Source organism: Stegostoma tigrinum, chromosome 31, assembly GCF_030684315.1.
Source record: "Stegostoma tigrinum isolate sSteTig4 chromosome 31, sSteTig4.hap1, whole genome shotgun sequence".
NCBI lineage: Eukaryota > Metazoa > Chordata > Chondrichthyes > Orectolobiformes > Stegostomatidae > Stegostoma > Stegostoma tigrinum.
Window position 1 is genome coordinate 33058289 of NC_081384.1, and position 21978 is coordinate 33080266.

A 21978-nucleotide genomic window follows, 5' to 3' on the forward strand; every position below is an offset into this window, starting at 1 on the left:
CAGGAATGAGAAATTTGGAATTCTGACTTTTAGCGGATGGAATTCCACCTGAGGTGGTGAATGGGAAAAAGAACTTGAGACACCCATCACTCAGCTCCTTGGTAGTCTGCCAATTCTGAATTGGCTTTGACAGACTCAGTCCAGTAGCTGCAGTTTCACTATATAGCCAGTAGAGTGTGTTCCTGTACTAGGCAGTAATCTTGATGTGACATTCAGTCTGACCTGAACTGTACATTTGTACTATTCGTTAATTGTATCATTTAAGCTAAGTACATGCAGGTGGAGGGCATTGAAAGAGACACTCATTAACAAAGTTGCATTGAGATTTACACTTGTGGTCTTTTTGCTCTGAACCTATCTATCTGAACAAAAGCTTCTCCCTTTGCCAATGAATGTTTAGCATCTACAAACAATGTTAGATGGTTATACTGTGATAATTGCCACTGACTGACTTTGGAGTATATTGACTGCTTATTGCCAGAAATGAATTGCTGATCCATTTAGATTAGTTATTATCATGCCACATTAACCATTTATGACAGTGGCCTGAGTAGATCTAAAAGACAATATACCTGTGTGTGTTTTCTTTGCTTCTTTGTGTAATATGATGTGCAGATCAAGGAAAATATATCAAGGAGCTTCTTTAATTGGCAAAGCAATATTGTGCATCAAGAGAAGTAGGATTATTATTACTTTAAAAGAACCTGCATTTATTTTTAATAGAATCTCTACAGTTTGGAAACAGGCCCCTCAGCCCAACAAATCCACACTGACCCTCAGAGCATCCCACCCAGAACCATCCCCCTATTTTATGCATCCCTGATCACTACAGGCAATTTAGCACGCCAATCCACCTAGTCACCACATCGTTGGAGTGTTGGGGGGGAAGAAGCAGAAGCACCTAGAGGAAACCCACGCGCACACAGGGAGAATGTGCAAACTCCACACAGATAGTCGCCAGAGGGTGGAATCGAACCCGGGTCCCTGGTGCTGTGAGGCAGCAGAGCTAACCCCTGAGCCACTGTGCCGCACCCAAAGCATTCCACCCATCCCCATCCCTGCATTCCCCAGGTCCAATCCACCTAACCTGCACGTTTTTAGACTGTGTGAGGAAGCGCACACAGACACAGGGAAAATGCACAAACACCACATAGTCACTTGAGACTGGAATTGAACCCAAAATTCCTGGTACTGTGGGGTAGTAGTGCTAACCACTGAGCTGTATTGTAATTGCACAATTAACTTTGTTATTCTATAAGACACAAGTGTTTCATTTTGCCTGATAATAAAATGGAAACCTAACTAAAACTAGAACCTCCTCTTCCAACTTGGGAGAAAAGCAGAGAACTGACTTCCTGTTGTCACCATTAAAGTCCTGGAAACGTTTACAGACAACATTATATTGATGGTCCAATTAACAACTTGTTTTTCTTTTTCATTAGAGACTCCATAAGTTCGTTTTTTATACTTCTTTGTAAAGATAGTTAATACAGAAGTCTATCCGCGCACATGAGCAGGCATATTGAGTACATATGTTGTACTACGAAGGAAAATCAGGCTTTGTTTTATTTTATGCATCAGTGAGCATTGGTGAAACTTTGAAACACAGCTTTGAAGCACTGCTTTAGTATAACCCCATTTTAGGACTTGAACATTAACATGATTGCAGGTACCAACAAAAAGAAACTAGCAATGAGGCAACATAGTAACAACCCAGTATATAATTGCGAAATATAGCAAATCAACACAAAATAGATCAAATGTAAAACTCATGAGATTAAAGATGCCACAATTCTTCTCACAAAGGAAAAAGACAAAAATCTGTGTGTGAAATAACCACAGCGGAATCTTTCAGTGAAAGATGGCAAGATTCGAACAAAAGTTCTACTCCACACCCTGCTAAGCCATAAAACAGAATCTGTACACCCAGCATTACCGATTTGGCCTGTGAAATATCGACTACCCATCAAGTACCCCCCCCCCCCCCCCACCCCCAAAGACCCAGGGGGAAAAACATCTGGCCAATAAGAAGCTCCCCTTACAACAGTGATGCTGAGAGGGTGGCCAAGTGAGCTTGTCCTACTGGGACTTTGGTCCCTCACTGGGGGTGAGGTCTACCTCAAGAACTGCCTTATAAGACATACACTCTCACAGCCCCCAACCCTAACCCCACCCCCTATTCGAAGGTTACCCGATGTGGACTAGTAACACAGATGCCATTAGGTTCCGCATGAGATGCGTTTGGAGCATAGTGAGTGTCATGTAGAAGGAGTGCACTAAATATAAATATTTATTTGGGAAATTGAAATCTATTTATATCAGGTCAGGATAAATTAAAGTGAAACTGATGTTGCTGGTTTGTTATGGTTCACGTATATACTGTTTGAAAATATGCATGAAGGAGGGTCACTGGGCCTGAAATGTTAACTCTGCTTTCTTTCCACAAATGCTGCCAGACCTGAGTAATTTCTGATTTTGTTATGTAGTAGGTACATTGTTTTGGTGATGGTGCAAATATGTAATCAACAGCTCAGGACTGAACGGTCAAGTTCAGCATTTGCCAGAGGGGGAGGTGGAATGTTGGTGAGGGAATAGAGTTTGTAGTAGGGTTGAGGGGGTGGGGGGAAATGTCTTCACTATACTTTTATAAGCATTTAGAGAAGCATGTAGTGTGTAAGCATGTCAGTATTAGAATGGAGTATTCATGGGTGACCTTAATCTGCATTTAGACAAGCTGAACCTAAAGAACACAGATGCTTGTAGAGGAGTGATTTTTGGAGGGTGCTAAGGATGGTTTTCTACAACAGTGCATTGAGAAACCTTCTAAACAATGGACTATTTTAATTATTCAGCTAATTAATAAAGAAACAAAAGAACTGTAGATGCTGCCAATCAGAAACAAATGCAATTTTCTGGAAAGACTCAGCAGGTCTGGCAGCATCTCTGGAGAGAAAGCAGAGTTAACATTTCAGGTCCAGTGACCCTTCCTCAGAACTGATGGTGGCCAGGAAAATGTTTTCTTCACCCACTCCCCCACCCTACCTTCTGTGTAAGGAGTAAACAATAGGTGAAGATAGAGCCCAGAGAGAGAGGAGAACAGTTGGACAGACAAAGGAATAGATTATGGTTAGCGTAGGAGAATGAATAGCTACTAATGAGGACTATTAGTGGTTAACAATGGGTAATGTGCAATAGCAGACCATGTGATGGTGTGCGGGGTTGCTGTAAGGTTAGGGGAGAACGTGCCTTAAGCCCTAAAATTGCGGAACTCTCAGATACCTCTCTCTACCTCCCCTTGGACTGTGAACCCACCATGGAATAACAGGCTACTGTGTCCACAACAGTCACTAACCTCATTTCATCTGGTGTTCAATCTTTCCCCACTGCCTCCAAGCTCTCAGTTTCCCAAGTTTGCACAGCTCGCTTCAATTTCCTTCTCAAAATCCACCCAATGTTTCGACTTGCTCCTGCCCCTCGGAACTCATCCCTTCCGAACCTGATTTGATTTTTTTATTCCCCTTGCCCAGTCTTTTCACACTTGCATCCATGATTCCTCTGATGTTTCACGTCAGCTTCAGAATTTTGAGTTTGTAGGCTCTAGCTGCTCCTTTTTTTATCATGGACATTGAATCCCTTTACATATCCATCCCCCATCAGGATGGTCTCAGGGCTCTCTGCTTCTTTCTGGAAAAAAAGTCCTGAACCATCCCTTATCACCTGGCTGAGTTTGTCCTCACTGTGAACACTCCTCTCACTTCTTTCAGGTCAGAGGGGTTACCATGGGCACCCGCATGGACCCCAGTTATTCCTGTCTCTTTGTGGGGTTCGTAGAACATTCCGTTTTCCAATCCTATTACAAGTGGAAGGACAGAATCTCATTTTCCTCCTGAGAATTCTACAGCTTTCTGGACTCTGTCAAGCCAAACAGTTTTCCTACAAAGAACAAAGAAAATTACAGCACAGGAACAGGCCCTTCGGCCCTCCAAGCCTGTGGCAATCCAGATCCTCTATCTAAACCTCTCGCCTATTTTCCAAGGATCTGTACCCCTCTGCTCCCTGCCCATTCATGTATCTGTCCAGATACATCTTAAATGGCACTACTGTGCCCACCTCTACCACCTCCGCATTCCAGACACCCACCACCCTCTGCATAAAGAACTTCCCACGCATATCTCCCTTAAACTTTTCCCCTCTCGCCTTGACATCATCCCCTGTCATATTTGAGTCCCTGGGGGGTTGGTCTGGGGGGCGGGGTGGAAAAAGCATCTTGCTATTCACCCTGTCTATACCTCTCATGATTTTGTAGGCCCCAATCAGGTTCCCCCCTCAACCTCCGTCTTCCTAAAGTAAATAATCCTAATCTAGTCAACCTCTCTTCATAGCTAGCGCCCTCCGTACCAGGCAACATCCTGGTGAACCTCCTCTGCACCCTGTCCAAAGTGTCCGCATCCTTTTGGTAATGTGGCCACCAGAACTGTATGCAGTGTTCCAAATGTGGTCAAACCAAAGTCCTATACAACTGTAACATGACCTGCCAACTCTTGTACTCAATACTCTGTCAGATGAATGAAAGCAAGCCATATGCCTTTTTACCACTCTATTGACCTGCGTTGCCATCTTCAGGGTACAATGGACCTGGACACCTAGATCTCCTTGTGCATCAGTTTTCCCCAGGGTTTTTCCATTTACTGTTTAGTTTACTGTCTTGAATTGGATCTTCCAAAATGCTCAAGGATGCTGCAAAGGTATTTGTTAAGGCCCCAGCTATTTTCTCTCTCGCTTCCCTCACTAACCTAGGATAGATCCCATCCGGACCTGGGGACTTGTCCACCCTCCTGTCTTTTAAAATACCCAACACTTCCCTCCCCCATGCTGACTTGACCTAGAGTAATCAAACATCTATCCCTAACCTCAACATCCGTCATTGTCCCTCTCCTCAGTGAATACTGATGCAAAGTATTCATTAAGAATCTCACTCATTTTCCCTGACTCCTTGCATAAATTCCCTCCTTTTGCCCTTGATTGGGCCACCCCTTTTTCTAGTTACCCCCCTCGCTCCTTTGTGTGAACAAAAGGCTTTAGGATTTTCCTTAACCCTGTTTGCTAAAGATATTTCATGACCCCTTTTAGCCCTCTTAATTCCTTGCTTCAGATTGGTTCTAATTTCCCAATATTCTTCCACAGCTTCATCTGTTTTCAGTTGCCTAGACCTTATGTATGCTTCCTTTTTCCTCTTTGCTAGTCTCACAATGTCACCTGTCATCCATGGTTTCCTAATCTTGCCATTTCTACCCTTCATTTTCACAGGGACATGTCTGTCCTGCATTCTAATCAAACTCTGTCTAAAAGCCTCCCACATATCAAATGTGAATTCACCCTCAAACAGCTGCTCCCAATCCACATTCCCCAGCTCCTGCCGAATTTTGCTATAATTGGCCTCCCCGCAGGCCCCCCCCCCCCACCCCAGTTTGTCACTCTTCCTTTAGGACCACTCTCGCCTTTGTCCGTCAGTATTCGAAAACCTACAGAATTGTGATCACTATTTGTAAAGTAATCCCCTTCTGAAACTTCAACCACTTGGCCAAGCTCATTCCCCAAAACCAGGTCCAGTATGGTCTCTTCCTGAGTTGGACTATTTACATACTGCTCCATAAAACCCCGCTGGATGCTCCTTACAAATTCTTCTCCATCTAAAGCTCTAAAACCAAGTGAATCCCAGTCAATGTTGGAAAAATGAAAGTCTCCCATCACCACTACTTTGCTCCTACATCTTTCCATAATCTGTCTACATATTTGTGCCTCTATCTCTTGCTCTCTGTTGGGAGGCCTGTAGTGCAGCCCCAACATTGTTACCGCACCCTTCCTATGTCTGAGCTCTGCCCATATTGCCTCACTGCTCGAGTTCTCCACAATGTCCTCCTTCAGCACAGCTGTGATATCCTCTTTGACCAGTAAGGCAACTCCTCCACCCCTTTACCTCCCTCCCTGCCCTGCTGAAACATCTATATCCAGGGATATTTAGTTGCCAATCTTGCCCTTTCCTCAACCAAGTCTCAGTAACAGCAATAACATCATTCATACTCCCAGTTACTAATCCAAGCCCTAAGTTCATCTGCCCTACCGACTACACTTCTCGCATTAAAACAAATGCACCTCTGATCACCTGTCCCTTTGCATTCATTATCTGCTCTCTGCCTACTCTTCCCCTTATCCACACTGACCTCATTATTGAGTTCCTTACAAGCTTTAGTTACTACCTCCTTACTGTCCACTAACCACCTCATTTGGTTCCCATCCCTCTGTCACATTAGTTTAAACCCTCACCAACTAGCTACTATCAGTTCTGTAGAAGTATCACTGAACCTGATACATTAACTCTGATATCTCTCCACAGATGCTGTCAGACCTGCTGAGATTTTCCAACAATTTCTGTTTTTGATCTAAATAATAGTCTTGTTATAAAATAGCCTTTAGAGATGTGTAACCATAATATGATAGAATATTACAAACTAAAACCTGAAGTGAAGCTGTAATTGGTAGTTTGTGATAGTTCATGTCCTGCATACACGGTCCAAAGGGTTGGCTGCTTTGGACAAAAGTATCAACTCTATATCTGTGCTTTAATATAAGGTTTTGACCTTCTACATAAGTTTTATAAAAGCATTAAAAAGACAATTCAATGGACAAATTTGTCTATGTTATTGTTTTGGATCTCTGAAATTATGGGAAAGTTTTTGAAAGAAGTGTGGGAACCTATGGCTTGATGATGTAATATGTGGACGGAGTGATGCATATGTGAAAGAAAAATGTGATAATGGGGAATAATAGAAAATTCAATGATAGCTTAAATTTTTAAAGAGGCTTCTCCATGATCAATCTAAGACAGAATCAGTAACTAATACAAAATATAGTTGGCATTTAATGAAAGATCAGACATCTTAAACCTGCAAAAGTGAACCATCAATTAAAAGCCATGTTTGAATGTGCTAAACAACCACACCCCCTTTAATTATGTCATTTTCTTGAGGGTTTCTATTCATGGTGCTAACTTGAAGTATCAACTGTTGACATCAGGTTCAGTATTCATCAGCTTTTCGAGACATTGTGTATTTCCCAGAAGGTGGAAGAAAGTTATATCATTTCCAGTTGCTCACTGGCTGAGTGATATTGTGAAATGACAATACTAATCATTCAGGGGATTACGCAACGTGAGTGACTGTTTGCCAACTTACAATTAATGAATTGTGCAACAGAAATATTGTTCAGGAAGTGAATGATGAGCTGAAATACTTGTTTCTGCTTCCTATAACCTGAAATAGCTTTCATTACCTGTAGAGGGCTGTCCAAGCCCATTTCATCCTTTGTTACATACAACATAGAACATTACTGCACAGTACAGGCCCTTTGGCCCCCGATGTTGTGCTGACCTGTCATACCGATCTTAAGCCCATCTAACCTACACTACTCCTTATGCTTATCCAATGACGACTTAAATGTACCTAAAGTTGGCAAATCTACTACCGTTGCAGGCAAAGCGTTCCATTCCCTTACTACTCTCTGAGTAAAGAAACTACCTCTGACATCTGATCTATATCTTTCACCCCTCAATTTAAAGCTATGCCCCCTCATGCTCGCTGTCACCATCCTAGGAAAAAGGCTCTCCCTATCTAACCCTCTGATTATTTTATATGTTTCAATTAAGTCACCTCTCAACCTTCTTCTCTCTAATGAAAACAGCCTCAAGTCCCTCAGCCTTTCCGCGTAAGACCTTCCCTCCATACCAGGCAGCATCCTAGTAAATCTCCTCTGCACCCTTTCCAAAGCTTCCACATCCTTCTTATAATGCAGTGACCAGAACTGTACACAATACTCCAAGTGCGGCCGCACCAGAGTTTTGTACAGCTTCACCATAACCTCTTGGTCCCGGAACTCGATCCTTCTATTAATAAAAGCTAAAACACTGTATGCCTTCTTAACAGCCCTGTCAACCTGGGTGGCAACTTTCAAGGATCTGTGTACATGGACACCAAGATCTCTCTGCTCATCTACACTGCTAAGAATCTTACCATTAGCCCAGTACTTTGCCTTCCGGTTACTCCTACCAAAGTGCATTACCTCACACTTGTCTGCATTAAACTCCATTTGCCACCTCTCAGCCCAGCTCTGCAGCTTATCTATGTCTCTCTGCAACCTACAGCATCTTTCGTCACTATCCACAACTCCATCGACCTTAGTGTCGTCTGCAAATTTACTAACCCATCCTTCTACGCCCTCATCTAGGTCATTTATAAAAATGACAAACAGCAGTGGACCCAACACCGACCCTTGCGGTACACCACTAGTAACTGGTCTCCAGGATGAACATTTCCCATCAACTACCACCCTCTGTTGTATTTCAGCAAGCCAATTTCCGATCCAAACTGCTATATCTCCCACAATTCCATTCCTCTGCATTTTGTACAATAGCCTATTGTGGGGAATCTTATCGAACGCCTTACTGAAATCCATATACACCACATCAACCGGTTTACTCTCATCTACCTGTTTGGTTACTTTCTCAAAGAACTAGATAAGGTTCGTGAGGCACGACCTTCCCTTCACAAAACCGTGCTGACTATCCCTAATCAATTTATTCTTTTCTGGATGACTATAAATCCTATCCCTTATAACCTTTTCTAACACTTTACCAACAACTGAGGTAAGGCTCACTGGTCTATTTTGGAACACTCCGGGGAGTGCCTTTTCCGAGTCTTTACATCGCTCGTCGATGTTTGTGTACTCTCTAGCATCACCACAGACCAGGGACCAGGTGATACTGGTGTTATATGAGGCTGGTTGTTATCGTCATTATCAGCGGGGCCCTACTGATGTTACTGGCAAATTTGTAGGGATTGTGTCTCAGTGGAGGGTCTTACCTCACCGTTTGCGGTTTTTGCTCACTTGTCACTGAAGAGTTGTAAGAGTTCGAGTGTCAGTGACAGAGTGGGTCTTGATGACTTTTGGACGAACGTGTCGTATCTCTCGATGCCGAGAAATTTCATGAGGCGGTTATTCATATCCGGCCATTTGCCTCGTGCGCCCATCACGAAGCCAAAGTATCTGGGCACCGCGCCTCCCGTCAATTCCGTGACCTCGGCATTTAGGTGTTTATACTTTTCCTCTTTCTCTCGCCGTGCTGTTTCCAGTGCTTTACTGTCATTCACTGTGACATCTATGACCACGATCTTCTGGTCTTTTATAAATATGAGATCGGGTTTCCGTAGGGAGCCGTTTTTGTCAAGCAGTCTGGACTCCACGTACGATGTCCAGCCATAGTTACTGACATGTTTCTGCAACTGGTCAGCGATCCTGTTATGGCGTTTGATCCGTGCATTTTTAACAAATGGGCAGCATCCTGAGATGTGTGATACGGTTTCGTTTGCCATCTCACACCTTCGGCATAGTTTGTTTCGGTTAGGCCCACCTCTAGATAATGTGTTTCTTGTCGGGTATAGATTACACCGCAAGAGCACGCTGTTAATAAATCTAGAGGATTTTTGTTGTACTCCGGCCTTCGTCCAAGAATTAGAGATCTTGTTGTCTCTAAAGTACTGGATGCCTGCCCTTTGACATTCCAGTTTTTGCCATTTTTTGAATTCCCACTCCCTCCAGCCTGCATACATATTGGATGGTTTTTATCGTCCCGCGTTTGCCTTCTGGAGTGCCGGCATCATGTCTTGGATGGTGGTCATCAGGTCGATTTTCCCTTCGCTGCTGCTGCGGCTACTGGGTTGGAAATTTTCAATTTCCCTGAGGACCTTGAGCTCGCGGAGTCCCGCAACGGTCTCTGTGTTGCTCTCTCCTTTATATTGAAAGGAGGCCCGAATGACCACATCACTTGACATGTCTAGTGCCTCGCGTTTGCGAACAATCGCGGATGGGATTTGTACCTCCAGTTTTGGGACGCCTAGACTGCTGTTCTTGTTGCTGGCATATAGCATTCCGTCTGCGGTATGAGGTGGTAGGTGTAGGAATTCTTTGGCGTTGCGGATTATTTGGTCCAGCTTTATGAGGGTAGTCTGTGATGCTTCTGTCAGGATCAGATGGAAGTACAATCTGGGGATGACATGTACTTTTGGGATTTCCAGCCGTTGTCGTGGTCGGAGAGGTGCTGCCTGAATTCCTTTAACCCAGGACTTCAGCTTCTCCTTCCACTCCCCTTCTGCCACACCTGCCCATGGGTCGATGCGGGCACCCAGGTATTTCTCTGTGTCATCTGGTGGTATGTAGGCTATGGATTCGTCCTTCAGCTTCCAGTTTGCGAAGTGATTGTACAGGAAGGTTTTCCTTTTAAAAGTGAAGTGGAATCCATTCGTCTTCGCTGTGTTTATACTGAGGCCTGTATGGTCACAGTATGCCTGGAGTAGCTTCAGGTTCCTAGCCATACCAGTGTGTGAGTCGCTTAGAAGGGCGATGTCATCTGCAAAGGCCAAAGTCGAGCAGTTGACTCTTCTGCTGCCCAGGGGCATGGAGACCCCTGTGTTGGCCCTCTCCAGAGAGCACACCAATGGATCCAAAGCAATGTTAAATAGTATTGGTGAGAGTGGGTCGCCCTGCTTTACGCCCCTCTCAATGGTTATTGGGGTGGTAGAGTTACCGTTCCCTTCCACCACTGTCGTGTTGCCAGTGTATAGGTCTTCAATGAGACTTACAAAGGCTTTGGGTAGTTGCATTCTTTGCAGAGATTTGATCAATAATTTGTGCCCAACCGAGTCGAACGCTTTCGCTAGATCGACAAAGACAACTGCGAGGTCCTTACGATTGTATTTCCTCCCTTGATGATATTTTCATTGCATCCAGGAGTGGCTGCTAGAAACCCTTTTTGCCTGGGGTTTATTTTGACTGTTTCACTCAGGCGTTTTGCCATTATTTTCATGAACAGCCGGAGCAGCATTGGACCGATGGTTATTGGTCGCCAGTTATCAATGCTTTTCAAGCATTCCTTATCCTCGCACTTAGGAATCAGGACCGTTCGACTCTCTTTTTTTTTAGTGAATTGGGGATCGTGCTTGACTTTAGCCACAAGGAGAAGAGGCGGGGTAGACGAGTTTCCTCCTGCTCATGGAGTGTTCTTATGTCCTGCAGTTTTAGGCCATCTGGTCCAGCGGCACTGTTCTCGTCTATCCCCTTGATGGCCGCTTCAACCTCCTCTACCTCTATGGGTTTCATCAAGAACCCATCATCGACTTTGCCTGTGTATTGGGCATACTTATTGATGTTCGATTTCTTGTTTGGTGCAGACAGTTTCTCACGGAAACATGTCTCCAATTCCTCTTTTGAGAGAGGACAAGCGGATGAGGTCGGCGCCCCCATGATCTCGCAAGCTAGCTGACGCTTGTTGGTTTTGTAAAGCCGCTGTGTTGCTCTAAACAGTGCTTTACCTACTGCCCACCGTTTTTTGGCTCCGGTATTGCTACCGGGCTTTTTGTCTTTCTTGGCCCGATCTTTTTGAGGCCTCTTGTTTTTGTCCTGTCTTTTCCTACTATTCATTAGTAGGTCGGTAATGCTTTCCACTAGTCCGATTCCGAGGGCAAGCGTGTCCGGGTCCTTCCTTGCGCTCAAGAGCTCCTCAGCTTGTGTCACCTACGACCCGATGTTTAGGGATCGAAGCCGGTGTTTTTCGGCTGGCTCTTTGGCGTTGGGCTTGATCATCGGAATTCTCCTGGACACACACTGCCTCAGAATCGTGCGAGTCTATCGTTGGCTCGCAGGTGGTCTGGACCTCCGTCGGGGTGTTTGCCAGGAGCCTGCGCTTGTCTGAGATTTGCTTTGGTGTTTTGGTTTTCAGGATGCTTGCGATGGATTTGTTTATAAATTTGCATCCTGCAAATCTTGCCTCCAGTTCCCTCAGGAGTGCCACCTCCACCTGTGACCATACGCGGTCGCTTCTCCCAGGTTTGCCCTTGACTTTGGGTGCCGGTTTGAGGCGTTTCTCGTTCCGTAGAACCGGGTGCCTGTGCCTCTCGTGTTGACCAAGGCCTGACTGTGTTGAAAACCGTTGATCACACGCGCTGCATGCAAAGACCCCAGTTGGGGGTTGTTTCATTCCTTTGCATTTAGGCTAATGGCAGGCTATTGAATGGTATTCCCCTGCCTTATCGCAGCGTGAACATTTTGTTCGGATGTTCTTCATTCCGTGCACTTTAGTTATATGGATCTTGAACAGGCTCACCGTGGGGAAGAGGGTGTCGCAGTCCTTGCAGAATAGCCCATCGGGATAGTGGATGGTTACCTCCGAGACGACGGACGTTCTGTCACATACTGGCTCGATAACGACTCCTTCCATGAAGGCAGTTGCATTAGCTGTTTCATCGCCAGTCTCATTTATCGTATTTTTGTTTGCACCCTGCTTCGTGTCTCTAACTTTTGTTGTAGAAGGTTTGGGTGATTATGCTTATCTCAACCGTAGGGTGGGCAGCCCTTACAGTGCCTTCTATAATGTTATCTATGTCATCTGTTACAGGGTGAGCCGGCCCCCTGGGAGGGGTAACCGGTCTCAGCTCCATGTAAGGCAGGAGGTAACGTCTCAAGGTCACTGTCTCGGTCTGGACCGAGATGGACCTCGTTGCGGGTTTTAAACATGTACAACCTAATGACTTATCACAGCTCGTGGTTGTGGATGAGGCTGGGGGTGGGGTGTTGTTTATCCGGGACGCTCCCCAGCCGGACTGCTCCAGAGACACTGGAAAAATCATACTGGTTTTTTGAGGATTGGTCTGTATAGACCACGGCCATCTCGTACTTTTTCTGGTTGTTTGGTCACCCAGCAGCTAGGACTGCTGGGCTTGCCGGCGGGGCTAATGGGGAGGCACGACACGCACTATGTGCCAAAAATATGTCAAAACGTCATAGTGGGTAACTATGCAATCTCACAAGAGAGTCATAGTTACTCCCCCCCTTAAGAGAGTCATATAATTACCAGGGTTTTCTATACTCCCCTTCTTGAACAGGGGAACCACATTTGCTATCCTCCAGTCGTCTGGCACTATTCCTGTAGACAATGACGAGTTAAAGATCAATGCCAAAGGCTCGGCAATCTATTTGTTTGTTGAGAACCTTGATTACAGGCTCCAGAAAATAACAAAGCAGTTCTGAACAGCATTGTGCCCAGTTAAATATCAGGTGCTTCAAATACCTAATCGGGATGCACAATATTCTTCATTAATTCGGTTTTGCAGCTGAATTACAATTCTGGAGAATAAAAACAGAAGTTCGTGGAAAAGCTCAGCAGGTCTGGCAGCATCTGAAGGAAAAAAAATCAGAGTTAACACTTCAGGTCTGGTGACCCTTCCTCAACTTTTTTCTTGGAAGGAGGTAGAAGCAAGCTGTCCCCCAGCCCCGCACAATCAGCTTGGAAGCAGTGGTTGGGAGGCGGTGCCCCAGATGAAATGAGATCAGTTTCGGTAGTAGATACAAAAACAAATTTGCTGGAAAAGCTCAGCAGATCTGGTAGCATCTGTGAAGAAAAAGACAGTTAACTTTTCGGGTCTGGTGACCCTTCCTCGGAACTGCCCAGTTAACTGATTTTTTGTTTCTTCACGGATGCCACCAGACCTTCTGAGCTTTTCCAGCAACTTTTTGTTTTTGTTCCTGTTTTACAGCATCCGCAGTTCTTTTGGTTTTTATTACCTTTGTAAATACAATGGTCTGATGAGCCATGGCCCGGGGAAGATAGGATGAGGTATCTGAGATGCCTGAGATGATCTGCAATGTAGAGGTCAGTACACCAGACTACAACAGCGCCACTGTTATTGGCAGGATAATTAACAAAGTCAGGGTTGGATCTAAGTGCATGGAGTGCAGTCAGTTCAGAGGGAGATGGGTTGGATTTTGAGAGGGGTGGGGGGTGGGGGGGGTGCAGAGAAATTGTGGTGACCAATATCACATCGACAGTTCTCAGTGAACAGATTGAGTGCAAGTAAAAGGCTGGAGGGAGGGGTCCAGATGGAGGGAGAGTATTAGAGCTGGTGAAGAGGTCTGTGGGATACAAGGTGGACTCCTGTCCAAAGAAATGAGCAAGAAGGCAAAGGCAGCAGAAAAAGAGTTTGATGTCATGTCGTGCCCGAAATTCGTTCAGGCGGGAACATAGGAATAAGGTTGAGGCCTTTGCTGAATGTTCTGTACTCAGCATCAGCGAGTGGAAGCTGATGATGAATATCTGATAGGAGGTGGGGTTGGGAGAGAGGATGGAGTCAGGGGATGGAGTCAGAGGGAAAGGAAGGAGAGGAAGGCTCCAGAGGGCCGTGGATATCTTTAAGTTGTTGCATCTTTTGGGTCTTGACACCTGAAAGGAAAAGAAAAAGTTTCTTGTTCACCCAACGAATGAGCCAGAGGATGTGGAACGTTGGAGTGGTGCAACCCTGAGCCAGCACATTGTGACGCTGTTGGAGAGAGGGGTTGAGTGTGTGCATGTGACCCCACATGGCACTGAGTGTAGATCTCAGAATGTGGAGAGAACAGCTGTCCATAGAGCGTTGAACATCACGGAGAGATCTGTGATCCTGGGAGGATTCAAAATATGAGGGATAAAACTTCATTTGGAATCCACATGGGGTGAGTCTGAGCTGGAGGCAGTCACTGAGGAATGAGAAATTGCTGTGGAAATGAGTTTTAGCAAATACCTGGTCAAATACTAGGAGTGACGGTGAAATTAATGTCGGTGGGCAAGAAGAGAGATTGGAACAGAATCCTGTCAGAGGGGGGAATGGAACTTCAAGGTGGGCATGCCTAGAAGGAATTGCGGATGCAGATGTAGTGGCGAATTCTAAGGAAGATACTAATTAGCTGCACTTTTTAAAATTAGTTCATAGGATGTGCACAGTGGTAGGCTGGTATTTTATCGGCCATCCATAATTGCTGTTGAGAAGGTGATTGAACTGCTGCAGTCTATGTAATGTAGGGACATAACAGTCCTGTCAGAAAGGGAGCTCCGAGACTTGTACGCAGTGGCAATGAAGGAACGGTGATATGTTTCCAAGTCAGGATAGATTGGCAAAGGACTTGCAGATGATATTCTCATGTATCTTCTGCTCTTATCCTTCAAGATGGGCTGAAATTGCAGTTTTTAAGGTGCTGTTGAAGGAGGTGTGATGGGTTGCTGTAGTGAGTCTTGTATATGCACATGGTGCTTGTACTGTATTGAAGCTGGTGGATAGATTGCTTCATCTTGAATGGTATCCAGTTTGTTTTTTTTTGTGGTGTTAAAGCTGCACTCATCCAAGAAAGTTGAGTATTCCATCACATTCGTGATATGTGCCTTGGAGGACAGACTTTAGACAGTCACGTACTTGCTGCAGAGGCCCTAGCCTGTGATCAGTTCTCGTTACCATCATACTTGTATGGTTGGTCAGTTTCACTTTATGATTAATAGTAAAGTCCAGGATGTTGGAATTCGGTAAATTCAGTAATGGTAATGCCATTGAATATCAAAAGGAGGTAGTCATTGCCTGGTATTTCTGTGGCACTAATTGCTACTTAAATGGGCAGGTTTTCATATCTTTCAAATCTTGTGTATGGATGTAGCCAACTATAGTATAGATATAGTCACAAATGATAAACATTGTGCAGTCATCAGCCAAGGTCTCTACTTATGCATTCATACCGGAGATGAAGGTCTTTTGAAGCAACTGAAAATTGCTAGGCCCAAGGCAGCATCCCATGTCCCATTTATGTAGTGTAGTGGCTTTAACGTTCATTTTTACAAGGGCCCAGACAGAAATATCAGCATGACTTGCTAGAATCATGGTGAAGATCTGATGCCTGATTTACCTCTTAGAGCTTTTGTAATGTAGTGGTGATGGACCTGTTTCTGGGCCAGGGTGATCAGATTCAGGTCCCACCTGCTCCAGAAGTATCATAACATCAGTAAACAAGTTGATAATACCTATATTGAGGAAGTTATGTTGTATGTACTGGGATTGAGATAACTGGCTTCCAACAACCACGACCACCATCCTTTTGTGCTAGGTAGAACTCCAACCACTGAAGAATTTTCATGCTAATTTGCACTGACCAGTTTTATAACGAACCGTTTGATAAATTCATTCAAATTCTATCTTGGTAACAAAATTAGCCACCCCCAAGCTCTGGATTTAAAATGCTTCCTTCCACGTATGAACCAAGATTGTATTGCAATCAGGAGCTGTGTAACCCTTGACGAGCCCAGACTGCATCAGTAAATAGGTTATTGCTGTGTAAGTGCTGCTTGATAGTGCTATCAACAACACCTTCACTGTTGATGATTGAGGGGTTTGGTAATTGGACATCTTGAGTTTGTTCTGTTTTTTATTTGTGACTAGATATGACTGGACTGCTAAGCTTTGATATTATCCATTTGTTGTGGGATTGCTTAGTTTGTGTGTTGCATGCTATTTCTTCTGTTTGGCTTGCAAGCAGTCCTACGTTGCTGCTCCATTGTGACGTCCAATTTTTTTGGTATGCCTGATGCTGCCTTTGTCATGCCCTCCTGTACTCTTTATTGAACAAGGCTTGACCTCCTGAATAGTTTGTAATAGTATAGTGAAAGGTGTACCCCACCATCAAGTTCAAGGTTCTGGTTGAATTTAATTCCAGTGCTGATGATGGCCCACAACATCTCATGGATATCTAGTTGTGTTTTGCTAGATCTGTTTGACGTCTTCCTCATTTATAATAGTGATAGTGACACATGAATAAATGGAGAGTACTCTTAAGTGTGGCTTGCTTGTGGTGCCCACAAGGACAATACAGTGGTCACTCCTATTATTACTATCTTGGATAGATGAATCTACAGCATGCAGCTTGGTGAGAATGAGGTAAAATGTTTTTCTGTCTTGTTTCATTTGTCACCACATCTACAGACCTAGTCTACCAGCTGTGTCCTCAGGATTCAACCTGCTCAGTCAATATTGGTGCTACTGAGCTACTCTAACATGAAAGCTCCCCAGCCCAAGAGCATTCTGTGTCCTTGCCACCCTCAGTGCTTTTACCAATTGGCACTCAATATGAAGAAGGATTGATTAGTCAGTTGAGGTGGTAATCCAGCATGAGGTTTCCTTGCCCATGTTTGACGTTGTTATGTGACAAATGTCCAAGACAATTGAAGTCAAAACTCTAATACAAACATTAAAGTGAAAGATACAAACTTCTAGTTCTCTCTAGCAACATTCCTGTACCTCTGTCCCTCAATTGAAGTGTCTGAAGCTGCTGATCTCCTCCAAGACTTGGTACAGCAAAATAGTGCCAAAAGGACAGATACAACACTGGCTTTGAAACTTCCTCAGTCTTATCCGGTCTGAATCACTCCTGGCCCCACCATTATCTTGTGGAAAGTACAGGCTATCACATAGTTACAATCAATCAGGCTAGTGGAAAAATAGACCAGAGCAGCTTAAGCTGCAATAACCCCTTCGTTCTCTACATAACCACTCCTGTTAGTCGCTGGACAGATTAATGGTGCTCTGTGTGGACACTAATTAACCAACAGAACTGTCAACCAGCCGGACCAGCCAGTATCCAACCTGACTGCTGTGGGTATCAGGTTTATTTACTATATTTACAGCTCCCAGTCCAGTTTTAATTGCCTTGTTTCTTTGGCAGCCCTAATAATGTTCAACTAGACATGGTACACAAATAGCCAAAGTAAACATAAGAAAGATTATGTATTGCTGAAAAAAAGACCTACTTTGCCAAAGACTGACTGACTTTCACTTATCAGGACAGTCACAAGAAAATTAGGAGAAAAAACAAACATTTGTATTGTATAAGAGAAGAATATTAAACGGTCGGCGAGTGGGCTGTGGTTGGAAAAGATGTTATCATGGAGGATGCACAGGTTGATGATGCTGCTAGTTAACTACTATGGTTTCCTTACATTTTAAATAAGGGCTATTTACTCTGATTAAGGTATGACATGAGGAATATGTTTATGACAGAATGAGAGTAAACTGGTTGATGTGGTGTATATGGATTTCAGCAAGGCGTTCGATAAGGTTCCCCACGGTAGGCTATTGTACAAAATGCAGAGGAATGGAATTGTGGGAGATATAGCAGTTTGGATCGGAAATTGGCTTGCTGAAATACAACAGAGGGTGGTAGTTGATGGGAAATATTCATCCTGGAGACCAGTTACTAGTGGTGTACCGCAAGGGTCGGTGTTGGGTCCACTGCTGTTTGTCATTTTTATAAATGACCTAGATGAGGGCGTAGAAGGATGGGTTAGTAAATTTGCAGACGACATTAAGGTCGGTGGAGTTGTGGATAGTGACGAAGGATGCTGTAGGTTGCAGAGAGACATAGATAAGCTGCAGAGCTGGGCTGAGAGGTGGCAAATGGAGTTTAATGCAGACAAGTGTGAGGTGATGCACTTTGGTAGGAGTAACCGGAAGGCAAAGTACTGGGCTAATGGTAAGATTCTTAGTAGTGTAGATGAGCAGAGAGATCTTGGTGTCCATGTACACAGATCCTTGAAAGTTGCCACCCAGGTTGACAGGACTGTTAAGAAGGCATACAGTGTTTTAGCTTTTCTTAATAGAGGGATCGAGTTCCGGGACCAAGAGGTTGTGGTGAAGCTGTACAAAACTCTGGTGCGGCCGCACTTGGAGTATTGTGTACAGTTCTGGTCACTGCATTATAAGAAGGATGTGGAAGCTTTGGAAAGGGTGCAGAGGAGATTTACTAGGATGTTGCCTGGTATGGAGGAAAGGTCTTACGAGGAAAGGCTGAGGGACTTGAGGCTGTTTTCATTAGAGAGAAGAAGGTTGAGAGGTGACTTAATTGAAACATATAAAATAATCAGAGGGTTAGTTAGGATGGATAGGGAGAGCCTTTTTCCTAGGATGGTGACAGCGAGCACGAGGGGGCATAGCTTTAAATTGAGGGGTGAAAGATATAGGACAGATGTCAGAGGTAGTTTCTTTACTCAGAGAGTAGTAAGGGAATGGAACGCTTTGCCTGCAACGGTAGTAGATTTGCCAACTTTAGGTACATTTAAGTCATCATTGGATAAGCATATGGATGTACATGGAATAGTGTAGGTTAGATGGGCTTGAGATCGGTATGGCAGGTCGGCACAACATCGAGGGCCGAAGGGCCTGTACTGTGCTGTAATGTTCTATGTTTCCCAATTTTTGCTATGGGACAGTTCTCCCAGTATTTACACAAGGTTCCCCTCACCGCCACAACTTTTTGTCATTGACAGTGCTGGTTTGCTGTTATTATTTTGAGTTCTGAGGTTAACACCGGGTGGTCCTAGCGAGTTTTGAGAAGATTTGTAGCTCAGGTTGAGGTTCTGGATGTGAGTTTGCTCGCTGAACTGGAAGGTTTGTTTTCAGACGTTTCGTCCGGGTGGTCCATCTGGTTTCATTCATTACTTGTACGCTTGTTGAATTGAGATGTTATCAGACGTGACATGCGTTGCCCGTTGCGATAGCTCCGCTTCACTTCTCCTTGCGGGCACTAGTTAAATAAAATGTCAGAAGTATCCAAAACATGTGCTAACTATCCGCATCTTGTCTACTTGGCACAGCACAATGGGGTGGTATTTTGAAAAGCAATTAAAAATACCCAATGTTCTGACAAAAGCAGATTGACCTTGCATATTTTTTCTGCTGAGGTTGGCACAATGCTAAGCAGGCAGTGATTGTCACAGTGATGTGCACTTTGTTCCCTCAGTATACACACAGATTGTGTGGCTTAGTTACTGCTGGCCTAGTTTTTTAAAAATGTTGAATGAGCTGTGCTCTGTTTGGGGATTGGGATGAATTGTTGCCTTTTAAAATGTCTGCGGTGGTTTAAACAAGTATGTTGTTTTCCAAGAGATCCATTGGTGTAGCCTTTGCTGCAGGACTTGTTGTGGAGTTCTATGTTCCTTAACCAAAATGATTTTGTTCATTTTTCTCTGCACAAGCAAGAGGTCAGCTACCTCCCCGCTACCCTCTGCAATTATTGCTCTAACTTGTGTGACCAATATTCAGCATTTTTCTTCCTCAACGAATACAGCTTTTAGCAAGGTGTAGAGAATTTTTAGTATCATTGCTGACAAATGAGTTCATGATACTTCAGTTAAATTTCACTGTAATGGGCAAAATAGGATGTCTCACCCACCTCTGGGAGAGTAATTGCTGCAGGACATGATCTGTTATTCTGCAGTTGATTGCTAGTGGTTAAGGATACACTTTTTTTATGTTTCAAGATCAAGCAGCATTGAATGTCATGTTGAACTTTGGAAGAAAAAAATCATCAGTAGCACAGTTCTTTAGAGTCTGCACCAGTTGTACGGCAATGGTTTTTTTAAATTTGTTCATTAGTGGGGTGTGTGCGTTGCTGCCAGTTTGCTTATCCTTTAAGCGGCTTGCTCGGCCATTTCGGAGGGCAGTGTAGAGTCAATCATGTTACCCATGTCTGGAGTCATTAGGCAGACTATGTGAAGAAGGCAGATTTCATCTAAAGGACATGAATGAATCAGATGGGTTTTTTTACAATTACTGATAGTTTCATGCTCACCAGACTTGTTCCCAGAATAACAAGACTGCCATATGGAGAGAGCTTGGGCAAACTGGGCTTGTATTCTCTTGAGTTTTGGGGGTTAAAAAAAGAGGGTCTTGTTCTGACCCACAGAATAGATAAAGGAATAGACAGTCTTCCCCTGGCAGAAGCCACTTCAGTGAAAAATGAGGAATTATTTTACGCTGTGAACTTTGGAAGTCTCCATAGAAAGTTGTGAAGAGTCTGGCAATCAGAAATCTGTCAAAAACACAGTTGTATGGGATGAATGAGTAAAAGGCATTGAAGTGTTTGATCAGCTGTGGCTGTATTGAATGGGAGGGAGACTTGATGGGCTGAATGTCCTAATCCTGTTCTTATGATACCATGACTGATATTCAATTCTAGAATTTTTATTTTTATTAATTGAATTTAAAGCCCATGAGTTACTATTGGTTGATTTGAATCCATGTCTGCTAAGAGTCAGGCTTTGCATCAGGACTACTCATCCAGTGACATTATTCACAATTCACCAGTTCTGTTGCCGTCAGACAACCATGCCTTGAAACTTGAGGTGTAACCTTACTGAAAGGCAAAAGACGCTGATGAGAATTTCTTTCTCCTGTGGGTTGTTCGTTGGTAGAATTCTCTAGCACAGAGCAGTAGAGGCTGGGTCCTTGCATGTTCCAGGCTGAGTCAGACAGATTTTTGATCAACAAAGAAACTGAGGGTTATAAGGGAAGATGGAGCGAGAGAAAGACAGAAGGGAAAATGGAGTTGAGATCGCAACCAGATCAGTCAATGTTAATATTAGATGGCAGAGGAGGCTTGAAGGGTTGACTGTTCTATTCGGCCTTTTTTGTCAGGAATTGGACTTCTTCCATCGTTATAGGACATTAATAAGTAAGCCACAGTAGATTGGCGAGTTTTATCTTCAGTCACTGCAGTGAATAAATATGAAGTTGAAGTATTTGCTTTGCCAGAGTCTTGGGCTGGGAGTGTTCTCATCGTGGCTTTGGTCAGGAATGATGGAAAACCTCACAAAATGAGAGGCAACATATGGACATCATTAAAGTAGGAGAGAAATGTCCTGTGAAAAAAATATTCACAGGAGTCATGACCCATGACGTAAACGCTGCAATGAAACTTTGGATGGGATGTTACTTGCATATTTGTGCCTTCAGCGTCCATTTGCTTTGCTATAATTAGAATATTAAAATAATAAATTAGCTCTTCTATGACACCTGGGAGTGGTAGTATTGAGTAATACACATCTGATTGTGTTTGGGTGTTGTTAACTGACAGTGGAGGCATAATTTGTGGCACTGAATGACTGGCTATTAAAAATACATCAATATTGCCGACAGGGTGAGAGAGAGAAATCAATTGCAATTATTGATAGCAACTCTGCTGCAGAGGGAGGGAGACGTAGGCATAGAAATGCTGTAGTTATAGGGGATTTAATCGTAAGGGGAATAG

The 21978-nt window shown here is 44.0% G+C and overlaps 1 protein-coding gene across 1 annotated transcript in view; it reads left to right on the forward strand.

Moving 5' to 3' along the window:
• myo1d (myosin 1D) overlaps positions 1–21978 on the forward strand; it is a 486267-nt gene that overhangs the window by 123640 nt on the left and 340649 nt on the right. The gene's annotated exons all lie outside the window — the stretch shown is intronic.